This window comes from Pseudorca crassidens, chromosome 4 (genome assembly GCF_039906515.1).
Source record: "Pseudorca crassidens isolate mPseCra1 chromosome 4, mPseCra1.hap1, whole genome shotgun sequence".
Classification (NCBI taxonomy): domain Eukaryota; kingdom Metazoa; phylum Chordata; class Mammalia; order Artiodactyla; family Delphinidae; genus Pseudorca; species Pseudorca crassidens.
Genome location: NC_090299.1, coordinates 74,119,854 through 74,130,892, shown reverse-complemented (window position 1 = coordinate 74,130,892; position 11,039 = coordinate 74,119,854). Strand labels below are relative to the sequence as shown.

At 41.2% G+C, this 11,039-nt stretch overlaps 1 long non-coding RNA gene across 1 annotated transcript; it reads right to left on the bottom strand.

The window, feature by feature from the left end:
* Positions 1-3,016: 3,016 nt before the first annotated feature.
* LOC137223724 (uncharacterized) lies at positions 3,017-8,124 on the bottom strand. The gene is made up of 3 exons (XR_010943021.1): positions 7,890-8,124; positions 7,378-7,549; positions 3,017-5,004 (listed from the first exon to the last, which is right to left on the bottom strand). It is a non-coding gene; the product is annotated as an uncharacterized lncRNA (long non-coding RNA).
* Positions 8,125-11,039: the final 2,915 nt, after the last annotated feature.

Sequence of the window (11,039 nt, the reverse complement as noted above, 5' to 3'; positions counted from 1 at the left end):
ATAGAGCTACACCGTCAGCTCTGCTGGTTCCCAGGCCCTCAGATCATAGTGGAACTAAAGCATCTTCTCTCCAGGGCCTCCAACTTGCTGACTCAACCTTGCACATCTTGGGACCTGCCAGCTTCCATAATCATGCAAGGCAATTTCTTATAATAAATCTCTCTCTCTCTCTCATATATATATGTGTGTGTGTATATATATATATATATATATATATATATATATATATATATATGTTCTGTGTCCCTGGAGAGAGCTGACTTGACACAAGAGCCCATCCTGAGGGATTCCTTTTAATTTAATCACATGTATAAAGGCCCTGTCTCCAAATATAGCCACATTCTGAGGTATTAGGAGTTAAGGCTTCAACATATTATTTTGGGGAGGGGGACACAATTCAACCCATAACAGCAAGCAAATAATCCTTTATTTGTTTAAGCTATTGTTACTTACGGCTGAGACCATGCTTAACTCCTTACACGTGGTACAGATTCACATACCAAGTTTGATGAACCACAAGAAGGTGTCTTGCTACATCTCCTTGGTAGCATGTTACAATTTCTTCCATCTTTGAGGAGTCATTGAAGGATGGGCTTGGGAGAAAGCAGGTCTCCAAGGGTGTCAGTTTGATGACTGACTTTTGGGACATCTCCCAACCATGCTTTAATTTGTCCATTTCCAGCTGACATTAAAATAACATCATGCACCCTTGATGTGAAAGTCATTCCAAACACGTAATCATCTGCGCCTTGCGGCGGGGGACGGGGTTTGGCAGCCCTGGAGAGGCAGCTCTCTTCAGCCAAACTTACTGAAATGCCCCCATGCCCACCTTCCAGCCAATGTCAGCTGCTGATCTGTATGAATTAATGCAGTAATAACTGGGCCGTATTCAGCAAGCACTAATTTCTTTCACTACATCAAATCAAGCCTCATGATTGTTTCGAAATAAACATGCCATCCCCAGAATGCTGAATCCCCGCACTGGCAGCTGGGTTCTGAATGGATCTGGAAAGGTCCAGGGAGGAGACTGGATTGCCCAGCGGAGGGAGCCGTTCCTGAGCGGCAGCCTGGACAACGGGGCGATACCTCCTGAGCCCAACCACTTGTTTCGTTTTTTAATTAATTAATTTTTTAAACATCTTTATTGGAGTCTAATTGCTTTACAATGGTGTGTTAGTTTCTGCTTTATAACAAAGTGAATCAGCTATACATATACATATATCCCCATATCTCCTCCCTGTTGCCTCTCCCTCCCACCCTCCCTATCCCACCCCTCTAGGTGGTCACAGAGCACCGAGCTGATCTCCCTGTGCTGTGCGGCTGCTTCCCACTAGCTATCTAGTTTACGTTTGGTAGTGTACTGACCACATTTTAAAGGGTGGGAAGAAGCAGAGCTTTGATTCTGGCCAGTGTCCAAGGAGCATTCGCCCAGGAAGCATCCTCTATGCTCTTCCTTCTTCAGGAGGCTCCACCCCACAGCGCAGGAGAGGGCAGCCCTGCAGCCGAGAGCTCCAGATGAACAGTTGCTCCCCAGGCCTTGCTAAGGGGGTGGGGGGTGGGGAACCTCACGCTGTCACTGCAGTGAGAGACCATGAGAGAGATGATCTCAAAGATTCACAGGTCAGACTGCAGGTAAACCGCAGAGGAAGTGTCTAACAGACTCACAAGCAAGGAAACCGGAAAACCAAAGAGAGAGCATCTTTGAGCGAGGGAGCCAGAGGTGCTTTCCTTTCTTCTGCCTGCAGGAGGGCAAGTGCAAGAAAGAACAAGGTCTAGACAGATGATGAAGGAGATAGGGCAAGGATAGGGCTGACTGATGTTAGAAGGAGTCTGTGGTAGTTCTCCAAATAAGACGGCGAACAAGTCGCTGGGAACTTTAGATGTTCCAGTCCAGTCTCTGGGCGGTGCTTTCAGTAGCATCATAGAGGCCTCCTCACCTCTTCTCTCTCACTCTTGAACCTTCGTTATGAATGTGCCAGGCCCTGGGCTCCACTCGGGTTTGGGGGCAGGTGGAGGCAAAGCACTTGGGTCCTGTCTTCTCCCCCGCTCCGTTCCTATCTTTTCTTTCTGTCTCCTCCCTGCCTCTCTGTGTCTCTCTCTCCCCTCCATGCCTAGGTTCCAAATAACCTTGGGAGAAATTAATATTCCATTCAGTGGTCCGCTAACCACTTACTAATTAATTTTCCAAATAAGCAATTCAGGACTGAATTCCACATCTTTTCCCCTCACATCGGCTGTGCTGTGTAGACATGTGTCTCCCACCCCCCACCCCAGCCCTGGTGTCTCTCTCAAGCTATGCCCCCGCACTGGGTGTGCTGCCTCACACCCCCCACTCTCCGCTACCTGCTTATCTTTCACAAGCTTAGAATGTCAGCGCCTGTAAAGCTCCTTTAGATTTCTCTGCTCTTCCTTCTGTCCTTATCCTGTCAGTCAGGATGAAAGAAATTAGGTTGTGTAAGTCTACACGTTTCTCTGTGATCCCAGCTTCCGGGGCTTAGAGCTGCCTGGAAGCTGCCACATCACCTGGGTCTGGGTTCAGACATGAAAAGCTTCGGGAGTTCTGGGAAATAAGTGTCACGATGTTCTCAAAGCTCCAACTTTCCAGTTCATAACTTGGAAAGCAGAAAGGAAGCTGTGAATCAGAGCTCTAAGGAAATTGATTCTAGCGTGGGTGGCAATGAACCAGACAGCTCTGCATGTCTGCCCCAAGCAAAGAGTTCTTTGTGTTATGCATTTGCCATGGTATTGGCCCTGGGTTGGCACCTGGTATTATAGCCACAGTATTAATGTCCAGATCTTCTCCATCCCAAAGCCTTGTCTCTTTCCACCTCCACCTCCCTTGTACAGCTGACCCTGGAACAACACTGGTTTGGACTCTGCAGATCCACTTATACATGGATTTACTTCAATTAATATGTTAGAAAAATTCTGGAGATTTGTGACAATCTGAAAAGACTCGCAGACAAGCCGTGTGCCCTGAAAATATAGAAAATATTAAGAAAAAGTTAAGTACGACATGAATGCATAAAATATACGTAGATACTAGTCTAACCGTACATAGGTGTAAGGTGAGTAACATTTAGTATAAAATTAAGATGTTAGTTTTCTTACTGTTTTATAGCTTTGCTTTCAAAGAATTCCATTACTGTACAGTATACCTCTCTTGTAATTGGAGAAACTGCGTATCAGCCTATCATCATAGGTACGTGGTTTTTCAAAAAATGTAGCAATGTTTCCAACACTGTATTATGAATGTGACTGTAATCCTATATGCCATAAAAATTTTGAAAAGATTAATTCGTTAGTGTATAGGCTAGGCTACCGTGATGCTATTGTATCAATTACACTAGGCGACCATAAAGCAATCCTATAGCTGCTTCTTTGTTATCAATGCATGAATCATCATACCTATAAATAAATCTGAATCTCTTTTTCACCTTATCTTCGTTTTTGATGTCTAGTGTTATATATATACATATAAAACATCTACAGTGGTTTGTATCATATAAGACAATAATGATGTAGATACTGACAGACAATTCCTCTTGACATAAACATACAGTATCAATAAAACAGTGCTATAATTGTATTTTCTCTTCCTTATAATTTCCTTAATAACATTTTCTTTTCTGTAACTTACTGTATTGTAAGAATACAGTATATAATACATATAACACACAAAATATGCATGAATCAACTGTTTATATTATCAGTAAGGCCTCCTGTGAACACTAGGCTATTACTAGTTACTTTCGGGGAGTCAAAGTCTGCACGTGGAGTTTTGACTGCACGGGGTGTTGGTGTCCCTAACCCCACATGGTTCAAGGGTCAACTGTATTGCATCCAGAATACTGACAATATCTTGCTCCTAGAGATCCTTAACTAGCAAAAATGAAACAATTATGGCCAGTAAGTTTGAGTCCTACTTACGAAAGCAGGGAAAGGAACCAATGGATTTTCGTTTTGCAAGACTGCGTTCAAAGTGTCCCTCTGCTTAACTGTCAGTCCCACAGAGCATTCTTTTAAACAGAATCCGTCCTTCCCTCTCTCTTCTACCCACCCCAGACTTCCTGTTGTTTAAAGATTTAGGGTTTTAGATATGATTCCTATTTCTCCAGACCAAGTTGACCTGAGGCTGAGGTAGAGGTTAACTTGGCATCTTTGTTATCAGTACAATGAACCAGAACCAGAATCAGATCATTGAAATGAAGAATGACTTTTCTCCCTGATAGCACTTTCGGAAAACAATCAAACAAAACAAAACCTTTGATGTATTGTTAAGTGAAAAAAGCAAAGTGTAGAACAATGTGCATTGTACATTATTATTTGTGTATTTAAGACGCATATACATATATGAATGTTCGTAACTACATAAGATGTCTCCAGCAGAATACTCTAGGAACTGGCAATAAAGATGATCTTTGGTAAGGGAACTGGTGGCTGCTGGGGGGCAGGGGTGCAAGAGAGAATTATTTCTCACTGCATATTCCTTAAAACTTTATCTATTGGTGTGTGTGTTCCTATTACCACTCAAAATAAAGAATAAATTTTTTAAAGGAAGAAAGTGCACCTCCTCTGGCCTAGCCCCTTGTTTCACTGCAATCAGACTGCAATGTCTTAGGACTCAGATGCCTTGACTTTTTTTTTTTTAGTCTTTATTGAATTTGTTGCAATATTGCTTCTGTTTTTATGTTTTGGTTTTTTGGCCGCAAGGCATGTCGGATCTTAGCTCCCCAACCAGGGATCAAACCCGCACCCCCTGCATTGGAAGGCAAAGTCTTAACCACTGGACCGCCAGAGAAGTCCCAGATGCCTTGACTTTTGAAGAGACTTGGGAGGAGGAGCTGGCACAAGAGGAAGAGGACCTTCTGGCACGTTCTCTTCGCCTCCATAGTTGAGGTGCCGTATCAACATCCTCTGAGTCTCCACAGACAACCAGGACAAAATGAAGGGGCAGGAACCAGAGCCCGGTGATTTCCACAAGCGAAAGTGATCAGCTGTTTTCTTAAAAAACAGAGCCAAAGAATACATATATATATATATATATATATCTTCTGATCTCACTCCGAATTACATTATGAACTTTCCAAAAGTCAGTCCTTAGATTTCCACCTGACAGCCAAGGATGTTTTTCTGTTAAATTTTAATCATATCACTAGAGTTTATTAATTGTTTCAACAAACAGACATCTATGTCCGTTCATTTAAAAAAAAAAAAACGACAGAGTAAATAAATCAACTTTCAAATCATGTCCTTCTGTAAACACCAGCTGCACCGGAAAAGGAAGGCAGCCTGTGAGCAGCTTCCCACTGCGGTGCTGGGCTGGGGCTGTCCACGCACATGCTCAGAGCTTGTTGATGTGTCCTACAGCCCACAGGAAAGAACCTCAGCGGAAAGCAAGAAGGCAGAACAATTGTGTGAACCTACCTCCCCTTCTCACCCTCCAAACATCTGGCTCTTGTGTGTGTCACCTCTTTGATTCAAACCTGCTCTGGGGTTATTGATAAAGAAAATCTCCACCTGGGTGAGGAGGGGTGGGTGTGGACCAACTACTTCTTCGCTAAAGAACAATTAGCACAGGCTCACTTTTTGTAGCGGAACAATTAGCACAGGCTCACTTTTTGTAACTTTTGTAGCGGAAGAGTGGAGCAGGTTGGTTATAAACCATGTTTCTGAAGTTGCCCAGCTAGTTCTCTGCCAACTCTTTACAGGGATACTGAAACAAAAGCTGGAAGCAAAGAGATAGTAAGAAAAGCCCTTACGACTGGGGCTATGGGAAAAGGTAAACACCCAAGACGCCATCTTGGTATTGGCCAGCCGTAGGGAAATCTCTGCTGTTTAACATAATGCGTTTATAAACACAGATGTCAGGGATGACAAGTTTATTTTTGTAGTTCTGCATCTTTCGTTTCCCCAGTTGATTCTTATTCTTATCTTCTTCGACGTCAGAACAGCCAAACAAGTGATACATTTGGATGGCTTGCTTCCCTGAATTGTGTCTCTATTCATTTACAGGACAGACACTTAATTCCACCTGTGGAAACGGCAGTTTTGCAATTGTCACAACCATTGTCCCGCTCATTTCATTTTACTGGGGTACTTTGGATAACAACCTCCTGGACTTATTTGGATGGCAGTTTGATAGTAATGTTGGCTGGAGATCAGCTATTAAGTTTATGTGCTCATCAAATTTTAACTAAATGCCTAATTTAAAAGTAATTAGAGCCACTTGAATTTGGTTGGGCGCCAAAGTTAAGCTGCAGGCAGAACTTGAGGACTGCAGGCTGCGCGCTTAGTGTGCAGGAGACTGCATTCCCTTCTCTTTTCCACCTCTCTCATTATCAGCACTTACACCCGGGGATGGGTGGATGGGTGGGTGCAGAAAGTGAGGGAAATAAAGTGCCACTGAGCCAGTGCCAATGGAAGAAATTCAACAGGGTTAAATGCAAAGTCATGCATTTAGGCTGGAAAAAAGAAATCAATTGCACAAGTTTAGACTGGGGGAGACCAAGTCGGCAGGCACATACATGAAAGAGATTTGAGAGTTTAGTTAACTGCAACCTTATTTTTAAAAAAATTAAAACCATGGTAGGACTTACAATACACTAAAACTCACCATTCTAAATACTTTACAAATATTAACTCTTTTCATTCTTTATGAGCAATTTTGTGAAGTAAATACTATCAATATGTCCCATTATCGCATGGGAAATTGAGGCAGAAAGAGAATAAATAACTTGCACGTAGTTACCTAGCTAGAAAGTACCAGAGCCATGATCAAATTCAGACGATCTGGCCACAGAGTCCACGCTTTTAATGCTGGACCTTGATACAAGCCAGTAGTGGGCAGATTCACTTTTCATGTTGTCTCTGGTTAAAGCTCATTATGATGAATATCATGATAATCAAAGTTTCCATGAAAAGAAAAATAGATGTCCAAAGTCTGTGTCAATTGCTTCAAATAATAGTGAACAAAAGAAAATTCTACAACCTTAAAAATAATTAATATTATCCTAATAAATACGGTACGATGCTGTTAAACGCACATTTTTGTGATAGTTTTGATGGAAACAATATCAACAAAAATATAAGGGCAACATTTCAAGTCAAATTAACCTTCTGAGTCTTCAGTCTCATCTGTCCAGTGTCTAGAATGAGCTCAATCATTTCAATCACTTCAAACTTTAAGATTCTAATACAGGCATACCTTGGAGTTATTGCAGGTTTGGTTCCAAACCACCCAAATAAAGCAAATTTTGCAGAAAAGTGAGTCATAGGAATTTATTGTTTCCCAGTGCATTTAAAAGTTATACTTACACTATACTGTAGTCTATTAAGTGTGCAATAGCATTGTGTCTAAAAAAACAATGTACATACCTTAATTTTAGAAATGTTGAGGTTTTTGGTTCAAGATGGCAGAGTAGAGGGACGTGCTCTCAATCTCTCTTGCGAGAGCACAAGAATTACAATTAACTGCTGAACAATCATCGACAGGAAGACACTGGAACTCACCAAAAAAGATACCCCACATCCAAAGACAAAGGAGAAGCTACAATGAGATGGTAGGAGAGGCACAATCACAATAAAATCAAATCCCATAACTGCTGTGTGGGTGACTCACAAACTCGGGAACACTTATACCACAGAAGTCCAGCCACTGGAGTGAAGGTTCTGAGCCCCACGTCAGGCTTCCCAACCTGGGGGTCTGGCAATGGGAGGGGGAATTCCTAGAGAATCAGACTTTGAAGGCTAGTGGGATTTGATTGCAGGACTTCGACAAGACTGGGGGAAACAGGGACTCCACTCTTGGAGGGCACACACAAAGTAGTGTGCGCATCGAGACCCAGGGGAAAGAGCAGTGACCCCAAAGGAGACTGAACCAGACCTACCTGCGAGTGTTGGAGGGTCTCCTGCAGAGGTGGGGGGTGGCTGTGTCTCACCGTGAGGACAAGGACACTGGCAGCAGTTCTGGGAAGTACTCCTTGGCCTGAGGCCTCCTGAAGTCTGCCATTAGCCCCACCAAAGAGCCCGGGTAGGCTCCAGTGTTGGGTCGCCTCAGGCCAAACAAACAACAGGGAGGGAAGCCAGCCCCACCTATCAGCAGACAAGTGGATTAAAGTTTTACTGAGCTCTGCCCACCAGAGCAACAGCCAGCTCTATCCACTACCAGTCCCTCCCATCAGGAAACTTGCACAAACCTCTTAGATAGCCTCATCCACCAGATGGCAGACAGCAGAAGCAAGAAGAACTACAGTCCTGCAGCCTGTGGAACAAAAACCACATTCACAGAAAGATAGACAAGATGAAAAGGCAGAGGGCTATGTACCAGATGAATGAACCAGATAAAACCCCAGAAAAACAACTAAATGAAGTGGAGATAGGCAACCTTCCAGAAAAAGAATTCAGAATAATGATAGTGAAGATAGTGAAGTACCTTGGAAAAAGAATGGAAGCAAAGATCGAGAAGATGCAAGAAATGTTTAACAAAGACCTAGAACAATTAAAGAACAAACAAACAGAGATGAACAATACAATAACTGAAATGAAAAATACACTAGAAAGAATCAATAGCAGAATAACTGAGACAGAAGAACGGATAAGTGACCTGGAAGAAAGAATGGTGGAATTCACTGCTGCAGCACAGAATAAAGAAAAAAGAATGAAAAGAAATGAAGACAGCCTAAGAAACCTCTGGGACAACATTAAACATAACAACATTCGCATTATTTGGGTCCCAGAAGGAGAAGAGAGAAAGGACCCGAGAAAGTATTTGAAGAGATTATAGTTGAAAACTTCCCTAACATGGGAAAGGAAGTAGCCACCCAAGTCAAGGAAGCGCAGAGACTCCTATACAGGGTAAACTCAAGGAGAAACATGCTGAGACACATAGTAATCAAATTGGAAAAAATTAAAGACAAAGAAAAATTATTGAAAGCAGCAATGGAAAAACGACAAATAACATACAAGGGAACTCCCATAAGGTTAACAGCTGATTTCTCAGCAGAAACTCTACAAGTTAGAAGGGAGTGGCATGACATATTTAAAGTGATGAAAGGGAAGAACCTATAACCAAGATTACTCTATCCAGCAAAGAGGCAAGGATCTCATTCAGATTCGATGGAGAAATGAAAAGGTTTACAGACAAACAAAAGCTAAGAGCATTCAGCACCATCAAACCAGTTCTACAACAAATGCTAAAGGAACTTCTCTAAGTGGGAAACACAAGAGAAGAAAAGGACCTACAAAAACAAACCCAAAACAATTCAGAAAATGGTAATAGGAACATACATGTCGATAACTACCTTAAATGTGAATGGATTAAATGCTCCAACCAAAAGATACAGGCTCGCTGAATGGACACAAAAACAAGACCCATATATATATATATATATATGCTGTCTACAAGAGACCCACTTCAGACCTAGGGACACATACAGACTGAAAGTGAGGAGATGGAAAAAGATATTCCATGCAAATGGAAATCAGAAGAAAGCTGGAGTAGCAATACTCGTCAGATAAAATAGACTTTAAAATACAGAACGTTATAGAGACAAGGAAGGACACTACATAATGATCAAGGGATCAATCTAGGAAGAAGATATAACAATTATAAATATATATGCACCCAACATAGGAGCACCTCAATGCATAAGGCAACTGCTAACAGCTCTAAAAGAGGAAATCGACAGTAACACAATAATAGTGGGGGACTTTAACACCTCACTTACACCAATGGACAGATCATCCAAACAGAAAATTAATAAGGAAACACAAGCTTTAAATGACACAATAGACCAGATAGATTTAATTGATATTTATAGGACATTCCATCTGAAAACAGCAGATTACACTTTCTTCTTAAGTGCACATGGAACATTCTCCAGGATAGATCACATCTTGGGTCACAAATCAAGCCTTAGTAAATTTAAGGAAATTGAAATCATATCAAATATCTTTTCTGACCACAACGCTATGAGTTTAGAAATGAATTACAGGGGAAAAAACGTAAAAAACAGAAACACATGGAGGCTAAACAATATGTTACTAAATAACTAAGAGATCACTGAATAAATCAAAGAGGAAATCAAAAAATACCTAGAGACAAATGACAATGAAAGCACGATGATCCAAAACCTATGGGATGCGACAAAAGCAGTTCTAAGAGAGAAGTTTATAGCAATACAAGCCTACCTCAAGAAATAAGAAAAATCTCAAATAAACCATCTAACCTTACACCTAAGGGAGCTAGAGAAAGAAGAACAAACAAAACCAAAAGTTAGCATAAGGAAAGAAATCATAAAGATCAGAGCAGAAATAAATGAAATAGAAACAAAGAAAACAATAGAAAAGATCAAGAAAACTAAAAGCCAGTTCTTTGAGAAGATAAACACAAGTGATAAACCATTAGCCAGACTCATCAAGAAAAAGAGGGAGAGGACTCAAATCAATAAAATTAGAAATGAAAACAGAGAAGTTACAACAGACACCGTAGAAATACGAAGCATCCTAAGAGACTACTACAAGCAACTCTCTGCCAATAAAATGGACAACCTGGAAGAAATGGACAAATTCTTAGGAAGGTATAACCTTCCAAGACTGAACCAGGGAGAAACAGAAAATATGAACAGACCAATCACAAGTAATGAAGTTGAAACTGTGATTAAAAATCTTCCAACAAACAAAAGTCCAGGACCAGATGGCTTCACAGGTGAATTCTATCAAACATTTAGAGAAGCGCTAACACCCATCCTTCTCAAACTCTTCCAAAAAATTGCAGAGGAAGGAACACTCCCGAAGTCATTCTATGAGGCCACCATCACCCTGATACCAAAACCAGAAAAAGATACTACAAAAAAAGAAAATTACAGACCAATATCACTTATGAATATAGATGCAAAAATCCTCAACAAAATAATAGCAAACAGAATCCAACAACATATTAAAAGAATCATACACCATGATCAAGTGGGATTTATCCCAGGGATGCAAGGATTCTTCAATATAAGCAAATCAATGTGATACACCATATTAACAATTTG